We start from the raw sequence: 21816 nt of genomic DNA, 5'->3' as shown, positions 1-21816 counted from the left end.
CCGTTCATTATTTACTTACCACATTCTGTTTAATAATTTCAACTTGAAGATACCTTTCAATGCCAGTATGCATTGCCAGCAAGAGATTTACGCTTAGACACTGGGTAGAAAGAGAGGGCATACCATCAGTGAAAATTGTAAAACTGAATAAGTATTGCAAACAGATAGCAACTTTAGGGTTGCCACATGCATGATATGCTCAGTCCATACATCCTCCTGAGGGTTAAAAAGTATCCTTACTTCATGTCGGAATAACGATCTTTCTCACAGTTTAATCTTACTGAACAAATGATTATAGAATTATCAAACCATCTTTGTCATCATATGAGCAGATCTCTCAAACCAACGGACAACAATTTTCAATAGTCCAAGTTAAGGAAACAGGATCCCACAAACAGAATAACTACCTAACAGCTGCGTATGCACTCAGTCAGAATCTAAAATTCAACTTAATAAATGTATACTCCAACATGTGTCACAATTACACAATGTCAAAGTGAATCCAGTGTCAACATATCAAAGATATTCATAAAGGAGCCCATGAGAAAAGATCTGTGGCCATTTTATCAACATCATAGCCAACAAACGGAATAGCATTTACTATTTTTTATATCATCCATGACCCTCAAAAAGAAACTGCCTCAAACACACAGAAAATTACCTCAGTAATGTCTAAAGCAATTGATATACAATTAAACAAATAAGATATCTGACCTAGACCCATGACATTTTGTTACCACGTAACTATCACGTGAAATACTGCTATACCCATTCCTCAACAGCCATACCTATGTAAGACGACTTCAAACTTCTCCATCACACACAGAGAAAAGCTCGTAAATTTTCTTGCAGTTATCAGGGCCATTCATACAGAAAAAGTTGTCTAAAACACGTAACAGAGGCCTCATGAACAGAAAAAAGTTATCGTCAGAAAATTTATACCAAACTGAAAACTCGGAGGATGCCTGGCTGCATAAGAAAACTATTAGCTAATACACAGTCATAAACACCGAATATTTCGCAACAGGCACAGTAATATCAGAAAACTTGGCAAATACTTTCTCATACTGAAGTGTGCCCTTCCCTCAATCAGAAAAACGTGAAACTAATATCTACTTTTCTTCCAGTTGGCTTCCATATCACTTATCTTTAGTACCTCATGAACTGAACCATGAAGCAATACATGTTAAAAGCCTTTTCCCTTAAATTCACTAGCTTCTGAATATACTAGAACTGCGTTAGTCTTGATACCAACACAAGAAATGAAGTCAGCAGTGCCTGACATTCATCTGACGAAGAAAACTAATTTATATTAATCTGCATAAGAGAACATGACTACATTTGAAATTTTAACCCTAGTTGCTATTTTGAAGTTAAGGTATTTTCAGTAGCACACTGACCTCACATTTGGGAAGATGACGATGCAACTCTACATGCAGCCATCATAGTTTAGGGATCAAAGGAAATGTTAGGATGGTTCCTTTGAAACGGCATGGCCCGCTTTTTCCTTTCCTTGAAACATTTCTCTTCTGCCATCTTATAATCAGCTTCCATTTGCTCTGTATGAGCACTTTTTCCCCAGTACTAGCCCTTAACACCTTTACTAAGTTATATGTACTAGTCCAGTTCTGCTCTTTGACACTAGTACTTATTTTTCCCGGCAGTTCTTGCTGGAACTCACATCACCAGTGACTACCACGTTTTCGAGACTTATCTGAGGTACTGATACAAACTCCTGATTGAACACACTCCATTTTCGCAATTCAAAATAAATATAACTGTGTTTCACCACCAATTCATACAAGAAAAATAAAAGAGGAAGTCAGCTAACCACCGGTACTAGTCATAAGCTATATACCGTCAGCAATGACAAGAAGTAACACCCAAAAATCAGCGGTCAAGACCCAAGAATACCTCACACTTTATTAAATCACTAAATGTTTCCTTGCGCCACACATTCCTCAAAAAGTAAATAAATCAGGGAAAATCATCAAAAAACATTAATTTAAATTTACTGCATTTCCAAGAAATATATGGCACTGGTTATACAGTACATTGTAGAAAACTATCACCCAAGAACAACAGAGAGGAGAGGCCTGGTGGAGGACGAAAGTTGATCACTGTAGTATCTGTCAAAACCACCTGTTTCACTCCACTGCCAATCACAACTGTATTCCTGAAATATAAAATCTCCTCTACTAATCGACTGTCACAGAGCAACTTGCTGTGGTGAGGTACAGGAACAAAAGAAATGAAATACATGCAACAGAGTCATACTGCCCATTGCAGGCACATACATTGCCTAACCACGACAAAAATCATTAGAATATTCACAGTTCTAATTAATTTTAATGAACTTTTCAGATATAGCTATCATACAGAGATTTAGATTAATTTCATTGTAATAGCTCGTAATTTCAAGAGGAAATACAATGTATACAGGCACATTCAATGTGCACTACAGATACCGATTTACAATCAACAACTTCAATCACATCACATCCTTATTAAGAGAGTAAGGTAATAATGCATTGCAAAATTAAATTGATATACAGTCTATACTGTTGGCCAATGTTGCCACCTTCCCCCTGAATCCTTAAAAGAATAGTCTATCTTGCGGAATGATAGTCAATCAGTCAGAGTTCAAATGGTTCAAATGGCTCTGAGCACTATAGGACTTAACATCTGAGGTCATCAGTCCCCTAACTAACCTAAGGAAAACACACCCAACCACACCCGAGGCAGGATTCGATCCTGCGACCGTAGCGGTCCCGCGGTTCCAGACTGTAGCGGCCGGCCGTTGGTGGCCGAGCGGTTCTAGGCGCTTCAGTCTCGAACCGCGCGACCGCTACGGTCGCAGGTTCGAATCCTGCCTCGGGTATGGATGTTTGTGATGTCCTTAGGTTAGTTAGGTTTAAGTAATTCTAAGTTCTATGGGATTGATGACCTGAGATGTTAAGTTCCATAGTGATCAGGGCCATTTTGAACCAGACTGTAGCGCCTAGAGCCGCTCGGCCACGCCGGCCGGCCACTCAGAGTACTCATGTAACATTTAGACTACACGGTCTTAACAAATTCTCAATGATATTTGACATTACGATTATTCCTCCTGCATAAGAGCATTAAATTCCACCTTGAAACCATAGTGAACTAGAAAGTTGACTTCAGCATAAGAATGCATGTAAACTTTAAGACTGCACTTAACCTTTCATGACAGACAACACCAATATTTCCTCAGTCGTTAGTAAAACACATGTAACTTGTGAACCCTCAGTACTTCAATCTAATGAAGCAATAAACGCACATATGTAATCTTATCTCACCATAACTTCATTACTAACAAGGTCTGACAACCACAAATAGTGGTAACATTTGCCACTGACATACTAGCACACCTAACCCAAAGTTTTAACTCAGAGTGTTGAAGATGAAACCCAGTGTCTCCTATACCAGTCCACTGATTATATACAATACCTGTTGCATATCATATCATTCACAAGGAGAAAACAAAGTTACAAAGAATGCCTTTCAAAATGACATGGATTCTCTGATATGACTCCACTAATTCAGCAGTTGAATAGGAACGGACTGTTCAAAAGCAGCCAAAGGCAAGTACCCCTTTCTTTACTAAAGAAAGTAAAAATAAGGAAGAATCAGGGTATGATCATTTAGTACTCAAGTCCCAATGCATCATCAAGAAAATTTTACTCATTCAAATATCAGTTCAAGAAATTAAGCCAGAGTAAGAAATAAAATGTATCTGTTGTGAAGTCGCAAATCACAGTACTTGCATAGTACTGATGTAGAAATCAGACTGTTGTAGCATACAAATGAAATTTATATTCAACAATTCACAGAGTAATCCTATGAGATGCAGCACTATTAATCTAGCCATACCACTTTGCTAGTACACAGAAAAGTTTCTGTACCTATAATGTTGAATGATAATAATCCCTCAACAAGCACCGCAATTTCCTCTCAACATCAAATGACAACAACATAATATGAATTGACTGTAATACGTTGATTATAATTCACTGTATATTATCAAGATCATTCAATTAATAAAGCAAAAACACCCTAGTTAATAGTCATAACCATATGGGTTAGCAGTACCTGGATGAAAAGAAGAATTCACCCGATAGAATTACACAAAAAGCAGTGACAACTCCCATTGAAACTGGATATTATAATCCCAAAAAAAATTAAAAGCACACAGAAAGGCATTATATTACCTGCAGTGAAATTTAAATTGAATTTTGTGCCCATGAACAGCCATACTTCGCAGTGAAGCTCTTTGCTGCATACATTATTCTTAAAAATTTTCACTTGTAAATTTATAAAAATTTTAAAATCACTGTGAAATTTTCGCAGGTAATCAAGTCTATACTTAAAATACACCAAGAGAAATTTCACTGCTAGCAGAATTAATAATTTTAGTAGTATCATTCCCGTTGAATATACTACTTACACAATTGAGCCTAGAATAATTACTACTGCAGTTAAATTGTATAACGTGCATCAACTGCGTAATCAGATGATAACAGAAAGAATATAGCAGTATTACCAGTTGAGAACCGTCATTACATTTAAATCTTTACTTGTAAGTACATAACACATAATGACCCCAGTTTTAAAACCCTGCAACATCCTTCTATCCTTCTTTAAAGGAAATATGACCCATAAATAACGAGATCTTAATACTTTTAGTGAATATGTTCTACTAAACCTGCTTTCCTATAGTGGAACGGCTTAATTAAAGTAGCATTTATCAAGATAAATTGAACTTGTCATCTTAGCAACTGAGCTAACACAACCTATAAGCGTTGGTGAATCACTCCTGTTAGAAGCGATTCGTGTCATGGAGATGTAACCACACGCTGTACTCTACAAAACCTAACAGTGGTAAAACTATGTACTATCCGGCCCACTTTGTCTAAGTTCGACATTCTGATACACTGAGGTCATTGACCTATTAACAATATATTCTCATCAGTGTCATCAGTAAAGTCACCACTGTTTTCATTATCATTATCCTTATCAGTGGTAAGCCACGCCTCTTTCCCCCACCCCTCCCTTTCCCATATCTCAATCATAACCCAGTATTAAAAAATTCCAAGATGGTGGTAGCAGCCCGAATGCGTTAATGGAAAATTAAGAACCATGTCCTTTAACCAGTCACACTTCAGTACTCCTTGTGTCTCGCCACTCACTCTGCGAATAAGTCCAAAACGTAGAAATAGAGCAGTTGTGTAGATGGAAAATTTGGAGCACTCCTCTTGACATATGGAAACAGACCAAGTATGTCCTCTATATCCTTGTCCTCCTTCTTTTCTTTTTCTATCACTCAGGAAGTAGTGTTAGAAAATGATGCCAGATATGTTGTAAGAATTACGTAATCTTAACATGAAAATGTCATTATTTCCTTGAAAGCCGAACATGTGCATTACTTCCGGCATAAGAAAAGGTGGTGTCATGTTACATTATTTACGTACTGCCCATCTGTGTGATGTATCTCCTTGTCCCTCTCCTCTCTTTCGCGTCAATCAGAGTTTAGCATTCGAAAAAAAAACCACGAAATGGAAAAAACCGTCTCCCCACCCTCTCCTCCTCCCTCTCTCCAAATGATTATAGCGCAGTATAAAAATGAGCCATCCAATGATAAAGTCTAAGATGGTGGAAACAAAAGAATTGTGTGCCTTGTACCCAATACACCCTCCTCTCTATCTCCAACCAATCAGAGGGTAGTATATAAATGGCTTAAAATTACATTATTTCCTGATTACATCTTCCCCCACCCACCTGGCTGTCTCCAACCAATCAGAGTGTAGTAGTAGAATGGTGACAAATTACATTATTTCTGACATGCATTTCAAGTCACACCTCTCCTCCTCCATGTCTTCAACCAATAACGATGATACAAACAGTCCAGTTGAGTGATATAACCTCTTCTTGAAAGGCAAAGATGTTCATTATTTCTCTGAAAATCAAAGATATTTCACTTGAAAATCTAATCTAATCTAAAGTCAAAGACATTCATTATTTCTGGCACAAAAGTGGTAACAAGCTAATTTATTTACGTACATACAAATTGTGTGAATAATTCCAGTTCAGTATTTAAAATCTAAATTGACAGAAATGGACCAGTTGTGTGTTTTATACCTCACATTCCCCTTTTAGGAAACTCTACACAGTAAAATGTTAAACGCTTAACGCTAAAAGCTGAACGGGGAATGCCTAATAGGTAATGCCTGTTGGTCACAGACCGTCAGTGATCACTAAACGTCACTGGTCACTGACAACAATTTATCGATAACCATCTTTTGTCACTGACCACCCTTGGTCACTGACCATCATTGACTACAGACCATCACTGATCACTGACCATCACTGATCACTAACTGTAATTGATGAAACTTCCTGGCAGATTAAAACTCGACCTCGGGACCTTTGGCTTTCGCGGGCAAGTGCTCTACGAACTGAGCTACCCAAGCACGACTCACGCCCCGTCCTCACAGCTTTACTTCTACCAGTATCTCGTCTCCTACCTTCCAAACATTACAGAAGCCCTCCTGCAAACCTTGCAGAACTAACACTCCTGGAAGAAAGGATATTGCGGAGACATGGCTTAGCCACAGCCTGGGCGATGTTCCCAGAATGAGATTTTTCACTCTGCAGCGGAGTGTGCGCTGATATGAAACTTCCTGGCAGATTAAAACTGTGTGCCGGACCGAGACTCGAACTCGGGACCTTTGCCTTTCGCGGGCAAGTGCTCTACCAACTGAGCTACCCAGGCACGACTCACGCCCCGTCGTCACAGCTTTACTTCCACCAGTATCTCGTCTCCTACCTTCCAAACGTTACAGAAGCTCTCCTGCGAACCTTGCAGAACTTTGCTCGCGAAAGGCTAAGGTCCCGATTTCGAGTCTCAGTCCGCCACATAGTTTTAATCTGCCAGGAAGTTTCATATCAGCGCACACTCCGCTGCAGAGTGAAAATCTCATTCTGGAACCGTACTTGATCTCTAAACTTCACTGATCGTATGTGTACAGTACTGCCATTTTACAGTAATAAGAACACACAGGAGTTTGTTAGTGTAGATGTGCACTTTCCGATCATGACCAACGAAAGCTCTGCCTGTCTACAGTTTTAATTATAGCATAATGTCTAATGCATAACAATCTCAGTCATAATGTTACACTACATTACAGAAAGACCAAAGTCCCCCAGTCCCCGCCCCCCCCCCCCCTTCCACCAGTAACTTACATCCATTTGGTATCAGAATAGTGTTTTAGAAACAGTAATGCTTGATGCGTAGCTGCTAATTCATAATGCCTCCAGCCAACAACAATCTAAGTATCGTGGCAGGACGTTACTGACATCCGGCAGTTCTCCCGTGTTTTTATGGAATAATCAGTACGCCGGGAAAGCTTTAAACATCACAAAAATATGATATAGACTTTTCTCCCCTCCAGTAACTGACTTCCATCCGGTGTCAGAATACTATCGAAGACCCAGTAATATTGAACACTTAATAGCTAATGCATGACACATTACGCCCCCAGGCAAGAACGTTATAATATACAATTTTCCCCCATTTAGTAACTCTAATTGACATTTATCTGGTGTCAGAATACTAGTAAAGATCCAGTAACGCTAAATGCTTAACCACTAATCTACAATGCACAGCTCATAACATCTAATACGCAAAGTTGTGTGCACATACCTCTTGTGTAACATTTATAAAGACGAACTTAAAGGTAAAAGATATGCAGTATTGCATTCCATCAAAAAGGAATTAACAAAAACATTCTTGATATAAAACTCGCCAGTACAGTCAATTCTTGCGGAGAGATCACCGACTGCTGCGTTATTCTCTACTAGTGGCATCAATGGGTATCACCCCCCTTGCACTATACAGAACTGGTGTGAGGGCGATTTCTGGATGTGACTGCATAGACATGCGCTACATTCTCGTACCGTGGTGATACTAGAACGATTGTACAGTCTTTCTAAACAAATTTGGTTACTCTTCTTTCAAATAATCTCAAAGAAATCCTACCTTCACATTCATTTCTAAGGAAATTATTGTGACGTTTTTGGGAGATCTAGTAAGGGAGAATCCACCGTTCCTTTAAAGATATCTTGCATGACAAACGCAAGCTCTCTGCTGTAACTCCTACACAACATGCAAAAATCACTACCGTATTAGAAAGCATACGTGTTTTAAACTCCGTCACTCAGAGCGATGTATTGTCATTATTACTCCTTGCTCATTAGATCCTCTCAATCTGGGAATGAAGGTAAAAAGACCCTCTGCCCTTCAAATGGGTCTGATTCTTATGTGTATGCGTAATGTCTGATCTAAAGTGCACCGAGAATTATTATCAATTGTATCTCCTACAGTGGAAAAGCAACTGTAAGCGTGTTCGCTCTCTACGGCCTCTCTCCTCAGTAAAGAGTGGTTGCCTGATTAAAGCAGGCATTACTGAGAGACAGCATTTAGCATGATTTTTGCATGCAGAATAAAATCGGCCACCTCCACGCTCGAATGTTTCGGACATTGCCTACGGTGTGGTAGGATTCAGGTTCGATTCCCTGCACCTTCTCAGAGTTGGCTGACGTAGGGAGGTCCGCAACCTTTAGTAAAAAATGATAAATGTTTTCGAAATATTTAAAATCACCATTCACACTAGAATGGATTTCTTTCAGTCTATTGAGCTCGATGGCCATAAAATTTTCGTTAAAAAATAACCCTCGTTTAAAAATTTGGCAGTTAATGCTGCTGCCCCCACATCTACCTACCTCTGAAGCTTCTTCAGAAATGACTTTTTCTGAGATGCACTTTCGCTTTTTATACCTGCAAACTGTGCAGCAGAAATTTCCGTACATTCTAATTTTTCAGTATTGCTATAGGGTGAACCAATTGAAAGTGACAGACAATAACACCTATTGAACAGTGTTATGAGACATTTCGCAAAAGCACTGACTCGTCTGGTGTATATACGACAGAGACAGAGATATCTTCAAGATGAGCCCGTGTTACCCCATTGTCTCACAAGGACACACCAGCATGGCTAATATGCCGTAGTGTGTATGCTGTGTCTACGTATTAAAACGTACATTAAAAAAGAGGATTTTTTTACGCAAGAAGGGAACAAGAGCTATGAAATTTAATGATATCTTGATGGTGTCAACCTCTCTCTGTAATTCTTTTTGTGGGCATGGATTTCATTGTGTTCTGTATATGCAAATAAATGTCAATGCTATAGAAAATTGGTTTGGACCGTTGTTTTTAATTTAACGCAGAACACATCTTCTGTTTGTAGAGAGAGAGATAGAGAGAGAGTGAGAGGTGGGGAGGCATTTGCGAGATAAGCCGTACTATAAACCTGTGGGAACAAGTCTCCGCTTGATCTATCTGTTTCCTCACACTTCGTGTCTTTGGGAAACTGGAGTTTCTGGGAATGTGATTGCTCAGTTGCTCATTCAGTACACTGATCCAGAAATCTTTGCTTATTCAATAGGGAAGTTTGGGTGTAAAAGCTGGGTGCTTAGTAGCTATCAGTTAATGCTGAAGCGTTCGTGGTAGTTAACGTGGGATAACACTCAGAAATACGACATAAAGAAGTGTAAGATTCTTTTACTTATCCAAATGGTCATTCAAACATTTTGTTTGTCACAACTGTGAATACGTGTTGTTGCCATCTCCTTGAATATATGTTTTTTCTCATGTGATTCTACAGCCTCTGTTGTTCTCCGCCGGCCGGAGGAGACAGGTTCGATTCCTGCCTCGGGCATGGATGTGTGTGATGTCCTTAGGTTAGTTAGGTTTAATTAGTTCTAAGTTCTAGGCGACTGATGACCTCAGACGTTAAGGGGCTCCGGAACGCCCTATACTTGCAATGTTAAAATAACGCTTATAAATTACATCTTTCCTCACAAAGTATTTGAGGTAGGAAGTTGAACTTTTTACAGATTATTTATTGGAATATGGGCTACAACTTAACACAGGGATTTTACAAAATTTTAGTTCAGTTATTAAAGATGATTTTTTTTTCAATTGTAATGAAAATTCACAACATTTTTTTGCAATGTTTTATTTATATATTCAAAAATATACAGTTTTTTGGAAAAAGGCTCTGTTAAATTATGCAGAAGGTACTGTGTAACATTTACTGAAAGTTTGAAACAAATATGTTTGGAAGATCCTTAGAAAACATGTAATTAGTATGAGAAAATAAAAGTTTTGGGAATCGAGCGACAAAGATTGGATTAACTTTTTAGTGCATTCCGGGTCCATAGGATGGATTATCTTCATCCTCTGCAAACTCCTCCTCCAGCTTCCTCTTGTTCCTCCTCCTGTTTACTCTTGCTTGTATTTCTAGACTCTTTACAGCCCTGTCTGCAGCCCGAAGGCGTTCCTTGTCTAAAGCAAGCATCGCTCGTACCATGTTATAACCTATCTTCATTCCCATATTTCTAAATACCTTGCACCTTACAATGTTGCCAGCATTGAAAGTCGCAACAGCATCATACACACCAAAGTGAAGTGTTTCTATTCCAACAAATACAGTCTTGGGGATTCTCGACCTTATAACACTATTTACACTTTCATTGGGGTTTTGAGTTTTTCCGTGAATACACTTTTTCAACAGTTCAGGTGCTGCTAAGTCTCTGAAAATAGGTTTTATCACCTCCATTATTGCATGAGGCAGAATATACTTATGAGTGTACACTTCACCAGTTAGCAAACCTTTGTTATATTTACACCAAGCTATGTTGGGGATTTTCATCGGTTGAAGAAGTATGAAAAAAAAAGAGCCCAAACAGCCTTCTTCATTTCGTCGACACTTTGTGTATTTTGCATAATAGCCATTCCATAATAGTTCTGTAATTTGTCAATTACACTGTCAGTTAACCTTCCCTTCCCATCCAACCCTTTACCATCACTGAGTTTTTGTTTTTTGTACGAAGCTTTCAGTCGCCGAAGTCTTGTTCCCATTCGCTTCTGTACGTGTCCAATACACTCAAATTTCTGCACTACAACATCATCACCATAGGGCTTCAGTCCTTGAACATGTTTGAAACTTTTAGAATCACCGTCACCAAGGTAATTAACATATCGCACTTTATCACACGCCTCAGAACGCTGGAATATACTGGCAACACCAGCCACTTCCATTCCTCCACTACTGCCAGTATAGTTAGCTTTGCAATTATTTTCATGTGTACCTTTATATTTTTGTGGACATCTACAACACTTTGATATTACTGCTACATCTATAACTTTCCCTGTATACATACTGGTGGCAGATACTACACCATGAAGAGATGTGTGTCCCCGTTTATGCCAGGTACCATCGAACGCTGCAGTCAAATCTCTGTTACCATTATTTTCCATTACTGCCTCTTCCACAGCGTTCTTCATAGATTCTATACAGACATCTTCTACTTTAGAACCTATTAATTTATTATAGGTCGTAAACTTGGTTGGGGGATTTGGAAGATTCATGATGCCACAGAAAATTGCACCTGCTGTAGCACCCTTACCAACTGAACGCAAGGAATAAACAAATCTAATGTTGTGTTCGTAGATTTTGCTACCATTTTCTTCAGTTGCAGTTACTGCAACACTGTTCCAAAAGGTGGTCATGTATGAACACTTATCACATTTCAGTTGTATTTCACTAGCAAGTCCTACGTGCTTTATTATGGAGAGTTCCAGACCAACTTCACTACAATGGATACATCTTACACAGTTTGAAAAAATTCCTTTGAGAACCGACATATCAAATATTTCATTCACATCCGATTCGCCCATAAAACATTCATAGTTTTCTCTCATTGAACCAAGCTTCTTCTGTGAAGTATTTTCTTTCCCACTTTGACTGCTATGGGCAGGTGTACTTGAGAGGTTAGGTTCACTCACTTGGTTATCGTCTTTATTGTTTACAGTAATAACACATACCTTTGGCTTTCCAACATTTCTCCTTTTCTTAAAAGCCTTCAGAGGATTTCTAATAACTTTACTTTTACTCATTATTATACTTCAACAAAACAGAGACCCAAGAAACAGAATTAATTACGAATATTTTCGAGATAACGACAGAGTAAATAAACATGAAGCAATCGACAATCACACCAGCGATATATACTGAACCATCATAGGATAGCCACAACTCATACTTTATCTCACATCACTAAAATGTACCTGATGAACACGGACGTTAATAATAACACCATTTGACAGCAGTTTAACAGCGCCACAGTGGGTCACACCCATGTAGAACACATTTTAAAAAAATTTAAAAATAGTTGTAGTCTTCGGAATTGAATAAATTATATATCTATTAAAAGTTAATAGTCTGCAGATTCAGAAAACGCAAAAAAGTAAAAATTGAACTTTTCAAGATTTTGAGCCTTTCCGGAGCCCCTTAAGTCGTATAGTGCTCAGAACAATTTGAACCATTTTTTGTTGTTCTTTTGATCGAACAGCAGTCTGATCATGCAGCAGAAGTGGATGAAAACCAACTGAGCTTTGTAGACACCGCCCTCATCGTCATCAGCTTGAGGTCAAGTAAAGTAGACTTTATATATAGTTATAACTGGTGGCTGAGTCATCCACAAAGCATTTTATCAGTGATATCAGTGTAGAATGGGCTAGTGTGGATTCAGTTTTTAAAAATATATTCTGGCATAATTGTAACTCACGATGGGTTCAAAGATCCCAAATAGTGTCTTGCCACATATCTCCTGGTTTTCACCAAAAAATATGCTGTAGATGATGAATATCTCAGTGCTCTGTAATCTCCTTTTGCAAAAGACAGGTGAGAAGGTGAAATAGGCATGAAAATTTAGAGATCATCTCGGTCGGTCTCTGATGGCATCAGTGAATTGTATTATACCTGTGTCACAGATGGACTTAAAAAAAATCCTAGAAAGTTTCCAAGCTTGCGATTCTTGGTAGATGTTAAAGCAGATCAAGAATGTTAATGTAAATACAGAATTTTATGCCAGAGTAGACGTAAAACGGACTAATGTAACAGCACATGAACATGAAACAATGAATGTTAAGGATAATGCCTGCTTCAGATGGAAACATTGAAAGAGATTAAGCTCTGAAAATATTTAATTAGTCGTTAAACTGGATCAAGGGCGAATATTTGAGAAAAACATTGTACACGTATCACTTAATGTATATGGTATGCAGTGTTATGGCTGCGAGTTTTTGGTTATAAAGGAGCGGAAGAGGAACAAGTAGGAAAAAAGTTACAAGTTGTTCCATCGCATATGTCAAAACATAAACTCAAGAAGCATATGAATCTCATATTGCTGCCTGCTGCAGACACAGAAATATACCATTTCTGTTACATTAAAAACCTTTGGAGACCAGCATGTAATATTATCACCGTCAATCAACATTCAATTGAAGGATGTGAACATGCTTCCATTTTAAACAGAAGTTGGCAGTGCCTTTAGTTGACTGTTCACAGTTCAATCCAGTGAGAAGTATAGTACCTCTAGCAGGGAAAACAGTTCATTAACTTTGACTCGTATCTAAGCTGTACAAAACTTTTTTTTAATGATATCAAAAATATTTTATGTGCTGATGTGACATTTTAAGCTATCTATATTTGCGTAACATCTTTTAACAAGCTTTGGGTCAATTTTGTTAAACATATAATCATCATCAAAATCTAAAAGAAGTATCCTGGAAACATCTAGAATAATCATCCTTAAGACTATAAGATTTTCGAAACAATAGTGAGTCTCTTCATTTCGATCACAATCAGGTTTTCATTACATACGTTGCTGCATTTCGATTTAGATTTCACGATCAGAGTACCAGATTCGTATCTCCCCTTCCAATACGTTGCCGGTTTCACGTCTTTCATTTTCCATACATTTTGAATGCTTTTGTTGAAAACGCTGGCCCGGCGTAGTGGCCGAGCTGTTCTAGGCGCTACGGTCTGGAACTGCGCGTCCGCTACGGTCGCAGGTTCGAATCCTGCCTCGGGCATGGATATGTGTGATGTCCTTAGGTTAGTTAGGTTTAAGTAGTTCTAAGTTCTAGGGACTGATGACCTCAGAAGTTAAGTCCCATAGTGCTCAGAGCCATTTGAACCATTTTAAAACGCTATTTTTCACCAATTTGAAGAATTTGTTTTACGAAATCGTTCCTCGAGTTCAAATGCATCTCAGCATTAATAGCTAGTTTCGGTTTCGTCCAGCCCGATGGACCAAATAAATATACGCAGTAAATTTGGCGGAGAACAGGTTCATTCTTAATACACTGCATTGTTGTTCTGTTGTTAATTAAGTAATATTTCTTTATTGTACAATGTGTGAATGAGGTTTTTTAGATTTCTTGGCTTGTTGGTGCTAGGTGGTGGTACAATTTTCTCCGGACATAGGGATAGATGAGGGTGTAGATCAGCTAAATTCTAGGATATTTTAGATCTACTTCTAGGATGTACCCCACATTTAAATCATCGGTTACGCTCATTAAATCAAAATCCTGAACAGGCATTCGTGAAAATTCAATGGCGTAGATGCTGCATCATGGCCCAGCTGTGAAGATTGTTAACATCGAAATGTAAAATATACGATTCATTTCAGATATCATCACAGTCAGCCGTGTATCCGTTGTTTCCAAGTGCATGTCTGCAAGAGCTGTGAACAATACCATTTCTGAGGGCACACTCAACAAATTGCCATTCCTCAGCATTGGTAATAAGTTGCAAGTTTTCTTTAGTGGTTTACAGCATGATGTCACATTATAGGTGGGATCTAGTTTGTATGGTTTAAGACAGAATTTGCGGAAGTGGAGACACATCGGCCAGAAGCGAAAATTCGCTTTTCAGATAATAGTCTGCGTAATTATGTAGAGTCTTGCAATGAGATAAGTTACATACCTTGCATGTTCTATGGTAATCCTGCTGTTTGATCAATGGTTCACCACTCAGAAGGCTACAAGCTTCTGAAGACTTCAGTCGGTGGTAACTCTTTCTCCATGAAAATGAATTCGTCAGTTACGTGCTCGAAGGTAAAGACACCTTTCTTGTTGCTTACATTGAACTGCTCACAGCTGGGGACATGCTCTCATCTTATCTTCAAAAACTCGCCTTTTAAACATGAGACGCGTTTTTCCAGTGGACGTGTCAGAAGGTTGAAGGACCCTACAAAGTGTAATTTTTTGTCGCTACGATATCCCACAGCTATAGATTTAGTGAATATTTTTCTCCATATTCTCTGCAGTCACAGAATCTTGACCTGAATTTATTTTAGCTGTTTCTTTCACTCTTTTGCAGATGTTCGTGATAATGAACTGTGCATCATAATTTGTTAGATCGTGAAACACGACAGGTGCCGAAAAATTAGGTCTATAACATGTATTACAGTCCTCATGCGCTGCACCATGAAATGTGCCTGTATAATGGCAGTGATGTCTGTGTTTCACATCTACATTTCTGAAGCATTCTTTCCAGATTTGTGGTAACTGAAACGCTTCTTCCTCTTCGACGTTAGTAATCATCCGTTTGTTCTACCGCAGATAAATTTTTACCGCTCAGCAATCTGATGCAGCTGATTCATAAAGCACTCCGTGCAATCTGCAAATCGGTACAGTTGAAGCTTTCAGTTCTCGCCACTATAACTACAGTGCACTTAGAAAGCTATACTATATGGTTCATGTACATGAATTTCGGCAAAATAACTTACCACTTATGATTACTGGCAATTTTTGTTAAATGCCACTGAAAAGTCGATTGAGCAGTACTTAATGAAGTAGTAACATAATCGTGTTTCTACTATTACACACTAAAAACTTGTTCCAGTTGCACAAGACGATAATCGTTTGATACATCCTGAAAGTTCAGTATAGTGCCTTCGGGTTAATACCGTATAAAAAAGACAGTAATTGCAAATAGTGAGAAAAGCTGCAAATGTAAACAGCAGTAAATTGTAACTTTAGGTTAATACCACCTTTTCCCGATGGAAAAATTTAGTGACGCATAGTTATTTGATTTTATTGAAAAATGTTACAATATAAAAAATATAATGTGAATATTCTACAAGTGTATATATACGAAAATTCATAGAATTTCATTAATATTGGAAGAATAAATATCTTTTATCATTAACTGCTGAATATTGTTTCAGTTTCAATTTTCCTTCCTGTATAGTCTGTTTCCACACAATCTTTGCAAGTGGCTAAGTCAGCCGTGCAGCATTTTAGCAGGATAGGTGACACGTGGAAATCTCTAAGAACTGGGCTTTACCTGGCTCGCAGCAGCAAGGGCGCGCTGCAAAGACATGTATATTCTTCGCATATGTGTGAGTGATTGACGAAAAGCTTGAGCGATGGAATTACTCATACTTTTTCTGAACATGACACAGCGCAAGTTGAGTTTTTTTTTTTTTAATGTTGTGAGAAATGGAATCACAGAGATCAATTTGGCCTTCCAGAATGAGGCGATCACCGGGGGAAGTCAACGAAAATATTTCCCCGATCATAACGCTCACCTCTCCGATCTGGACCCTTCCGAAGATTGTTGCACAGAGTTTGCTTTCAGAGCGATGAAGCATAAAAAGTGATTTACGTGCGGGTAATAACGCATAATTTTTATACTGACATCACTTTGACGTTAGGTTACAGATACGTATGCGTACCTAAATAATGGAACTTGACATCATGTTTACGTCAGAAATAATGCCGATGTTTGACTTTCACGAAAATATTGAGCCATTGAAGTTGTGGATACGTAATATCTACCACTTATACGACGCCTGTTTCTAATACTATGCTGTGTATGGATGGAAAAAGCGGAAGGAGGAGGGGGTACAAAGCACACAATTGGCCTATTTTCGTATAAGGAGTTTAAGATTTTAAATTTTCCATTAATACACTTTCGCTATTTATATTGTATTTTTGTTTTCGTACTGTGATTGGCTGGAGATGAGGAGTATTGCACTGTGATTGGTTAGAGGATATGGTTTTTAAAATTCCACTAACGAAACTGGGATATATCCGTCATTTTGTATTATTTTATACTGTGTCATCATTGGGTGGGGATAAGAGAGGGTAGGGACTGGGGAAAGGAGCATCGCTACTAACTGAAAAAGTTGATGATGCCCCTGATAACAATGATGATGTCACTGCAGACATAAATGAGAAGGACGTTGATGTCACTCGGTCAGTGACCTCGATGGGACAGAAGGCTCAATGTAAGCAAAATTGGCCAGGTAGTACATTGTTACACTACTTCTAAAAAATTGGAAATTACCCATTTAATAGCAAAGACTCAGCTGTTTTTTCGCTACAAAGCGTGTTTCTTGAAAATAAACGGCGACCCACATTTACCTTGTTAGGTGAACTCGTATTTAAAACGAGAAATATTATCTCTGCTCAAGGCGATTCATGTGCTCTTATTTTTTAATATATTACACTTGATTGGGGATCTTTCAGGAACAAGATTTAAGGAAGAACATGTCTAGATTGTAGATTAATGAGTATAGAGTGAAAATAATTCCATAAGATATCTAAATTACACTCCTGGAAATTGAAATAAGAACACCGTGAATTCATTGTCCCAGGAAGGGGAAACTTTATTGACACATTCCTGGGGTCAGATACATCACATGATCACACTGACAGAACCACAGGCACATAGACACAGGCAACAGAGCATGCACAATGTCGGCACTAGGACAGTGTATATCCACCTTTCGCAGCAATGCAGGCTGCTATTCTCCCATGGAGACGATCGTAGAGATGCTGGATGTAGTCCTGTGGAACGGCTTGCCATGCCATTTCCACCTGGCGCCTCAGTTGGACCAGCGTTCGTGCTGGACGTGCAGACCGCGTGAGACGACGCTTCATCCAGTCCCAAACATGCTCAATGGGGGACAGATCCGGAGATCTTGCTGGCCAGGGTAGTTGACTTACACCTTCTAGAGCACGTTGGGTGGCACGGGATACATGCGGACGTGCATTGTCCTGTTGGAACAGCAAGTTCCCTTGCCGGTCTAGGAATGGTAGAACGATGGGTTCGATGACGGTTTCGATGTACCGTGCATTATTCAGTGTCCCCTCGATGATCACCAGTGGTGTACGGCCAGTGTAGGAGATCGCTCTCCACACTATGATGCCGGGTGTTGGCCCTGTGTGCCTCGGTCGTATGCAGTCCTGATTGTGGCGCTCACCTGCACGGCGCCAAACACGCATACGACCATCATTGGCACCAAGGCAGAAGCGACTCTCATCGCTGAAGACGACACGTCTCCATTCGTCCCTTCATTCACGCCTGTCCCGACACCACTGGAGGTGGGCTGCACGATGTTGGGGCGTGAGCGGAAGACGGCCTAACGGTGTGCGGGACCGTAGCCCAGCTTCATGGAGACGGTTGCGAATGGTCCTCGCCGATACCTCAGGAGCAACAGTGTCCCTAATTTGCTGGGAAGTGGCGGTGCGGTCCCCTACGGCACTGCGTAGGATCCTACGGTCTTGGCGTGCATCCGTGCGTCGCTGCGGTCCGGTCCCAGGGCGAAGGGCACGTGCACCTTCCGCCGACCACTGGCGACAACATCGATGTACTGTGGAGACCTCACGCCCCACGTGTTGAGCAATTCGGCGGTACGTCCACCCGGCCTCCCGCATGCCCACTATACGCCCTCGCTCAAAGTCCGTCAACTGCACATACGGTTCACGTCCACGCTGTCGCGGCATGCTACCAGTGTTAAAGACTGCGATGGAGCTCCGTATGCCACGGCAAACTGGCTGACACTGACGGCGGCGGTGCACAAATGCTGCGCAGCTAGCGCCATTCGACGGCCAACACCGCGGTTCCTGGTGTGTCCGATGTGCCGTGCGTGTGATCATTGCTTGTACAGCCCTCTCGCAGTGTCCGGAGCAAGTATGGTGGGTCTGACACACCGGTGTCAATGTGTTCTTTTTTCCATTTCCAGGAGTGTATAAACAAGCTGAGCTGTAGTAGTTATATCGTTCAGAAAATTGATACAAAGTATCATGAATAACACCTGTAAATGTCTTTTAACTGATCAGTTGCCTTTGCAGAATTTCACATTTACAACAGACAAAAAATTAACCTAGCCTGTAAAGTTATTTAATGACTGTGAAGAGGATGAGATAAGAGACTTGTATGCTCGGATGACCGAAAGTAAATTACAAGTCGATTCCCACGTGTGCCAGGCAATACACGAATTTGAACTAGGAACTAACATTGTTCACGTGAAACATAATTGCAAAGTACCTTGTGTAAATAAACCAGAAATCACGTGTAGTATATGCTGTCCAGTCACATTAATGTGACTACCTGTCAAAAGCTTGAATAATCTCATTTGGCACCGCGGACTGCTGCGAGACTAGTAGGAAGAAAGTCAAAGTAGTTCTAGAACGTACCGAGAGCGATGTGGGACCGTGTCAGCTCCAATCTTGTGGCCAGCTGGACTACATTTCTCGGCTGAGGATCCATGGCGGGAACAGCTCGGTCGGGGCGGTCCCACGATTCTCGGTTGACTCTGAATGCGGGGAGTTTGGTAGCCAGGGGAGTAGGGAAACTCATCCTTGTGCTCTTCGAACAACGCCAGTACACTGCGAGCTGTGTGACATGTTATATTTTCCTACTAGTACGTGCCAGAGGAAAAACAAAGAGTATGTGGGTGCGGACACAGTTACAAGGATAAATGCATACTTGTGTCGATCAGTTGTGATTTCCACAATGACGAGATCGCTCAGGGAAAGGCATGAGAACATCAGCAAGACCGTAACGCTCCCTCCGCCTGCCTGTACCCTTGGGTCGATTGTTGCACCGTGTTTGCTTTCAAGACGATGGAGCGTAAAACGTGTTTCATCTGAAAAGGCTATATGTCGCTATTCAGTGGACGTCCAGTTTTGATACTGTTGTGCAAATTCCAGCCTTCGTAGCCAACGAACAGCAGTCAGCCTGGATGCAGAACCAGGCGCCTGCTCCGGAGGCCCATGTGCATCAATTGCTAGACGGTCGTAGAGAAGACATTGTGGGTATCCCCTTAGTTAATCTGAGCCTTCAGTTGCTCAACACTTGCATATCTATTCTCCCTACACATTTCCGCAGCCCTCGTTCTCCCGTGTCATTTATCCGTGGTGCACCACTGTAGTCTCGGCGCCGGTTTTGTATAGCGTTATTTTGCCATCCACGGCATACCCATTGTCCATAATTAAAGTTCCACTTTCGAAACGCTGTGGGAAGAAAATCACTGCTTAGAATGAAGTTAAATTCGAACAGCATATTATTGACGCGGGGGAAACGTCATCGAACAAAGAAAGTATAAAAAGGATATTTGACCACTAGATGGCGCTAGAGGCATTTGAATACACACATCGAGAGACGCACGCCCACTCCTACTTTTCATTTTGCGTTCGAGACGCCCAACATGATTGTCGCCCTCAAGGATCGCGTGCTGCTGGTAAAGAGTTTTTACAGGGGCGGTGACTGTGCGCCAGTAGCCCTCCACAGGTTCCGGTCACTCAAAGTAGTGAAAAAACGCAGTAACGCTATGTCCGCTGAGGACTGGAGGAAATGAATATAAACTCCTAAAACACACATTCTTTTGAAGTGTAATGTGGCAGAGGGAGAAAAGCGGTTAATCTGACGTATATCGATGATGTGGCCGCAATAATGCAAGCCGGCTCGAGAGGATCGTAAACATGCAGTGCACGGGGAACTCCCTGCACGTTGGACATGCCTACAGAGCATGGTGCATAAAATCGTACGAAACATACCTGCAGAATCACCCATCTTAAGGAGTTGTTTGCTTATGGCCTGCCAGCAATTTCCAGCTCACATGGAAGTGGACAATGAATGGCCATAGAACATGCTGTGGACAGACGAAGCCCATTTCCATCTTCACAGACATGTCAATACGCAGAATTTCAGGATATGGGCAACGGAATATCCGCAAGCACATCAACCAGTGCCACTTCATTCTTGCAGTGGTGATTGTGTGATGCTACTTGACGGCCCCGTTTATCTTGAAGCTGTAATTTTTCGAGGAAATGAGTACTTGGGTCCTGCTACTTTTACTGTCCCTCGTTTAGGCTTAGAGAATATTTTGCTCACCAACGTCATTCCAAAACTTCAATACCGTTGTTGTGTGGGTAGGATTATTTTCTGCAAGATACCACTCCTCCGCACGTTGCACAGCCAGTGAAGCGGCAGAGATATTTCGAAAATGCTAGAATTATCAACCGTCATTTCCCTACAACCTGGCCATCCACATCACCCGTGTAACTTCTGGCTGTGAGGTTATCAGGAAGATATGGTGTTCGGTGCTCCAGTTACGCACGTAGCTGAAATGGAGGCACGCACTGCGCAACGCATTCTGAATGTGACCTCAGAGACACTCCGATCTGAAGTGGAACATGCTATTTCTCAGTTTCAGCTTGTGATAGAAAACGATGGACGGCATATTGAACATGTCTTGTGCCAGTATCACGACACTTATAAAACGGTGTCGTTTTGATTTTTGAGTGGTTTTCAGCCCCAGGTCAATTTAAAACAGATGCCATTTTGCTTTTTATGCGGCTTTTGGTGCCAGTTCAATGGACAGCCGATGACATTTAGCACTTTATGTGGTTTTTTTGGCGTCGGGACAATTAGAAGCCCATTTTCTTATCCAATACGCCACGACGTTGCCATGGTAGATGGGGTTACCAAATTAACAGTTCCCTATCTGTTGACTGCCAAACTTGTGCGTCATGCCCGCTGAACGGTAAGGATAGTGTAATGTGCAATTCAAATGATAGCCGCCATA

At 40.5% G+C, this 21816-nt stretch overlaps 1 non-coding gene across 1 annotated transcript; it reads right to left on the bottom strand.

The window, feature by feature from the left end:
• Positions 1 to 6721: 6721 nt before the first annotated feature.
• Trnas-cga (transfer RNA serine (anticodon CGA)) lies at positions 6722 to 6796 on the bottom strand. The gene has a single exon. It is a non-coding gene; the product is annotated as a tRNA-Ser (tRNA).
• Between the last annotated feature and the right edge of the window lie 15020 nt (positions 6797 to 21816).

The sequence above is a fragment of the Schistocerca cancellata genome, chromosome 4 (assembly GCF_023864275.1).
Source record: "Schistocerca cancellata isolate TAMUIC-IGC-003103 chromosome 4, iqSchCanc2.1, whole genome shotgun sequence".
Classification (NCBI taxonomy): Eukaryota; Metazoa; Arthropoda; class Insecta; order Orthoptera; family Acrididae; genus Schistocerca; species Schistocerca cancellata.
The sequence above is the reverse complement of the archived record's forward strand: the minus strand, read 5'-3'. Positions and strand labels throughout refer to the sequence as shown.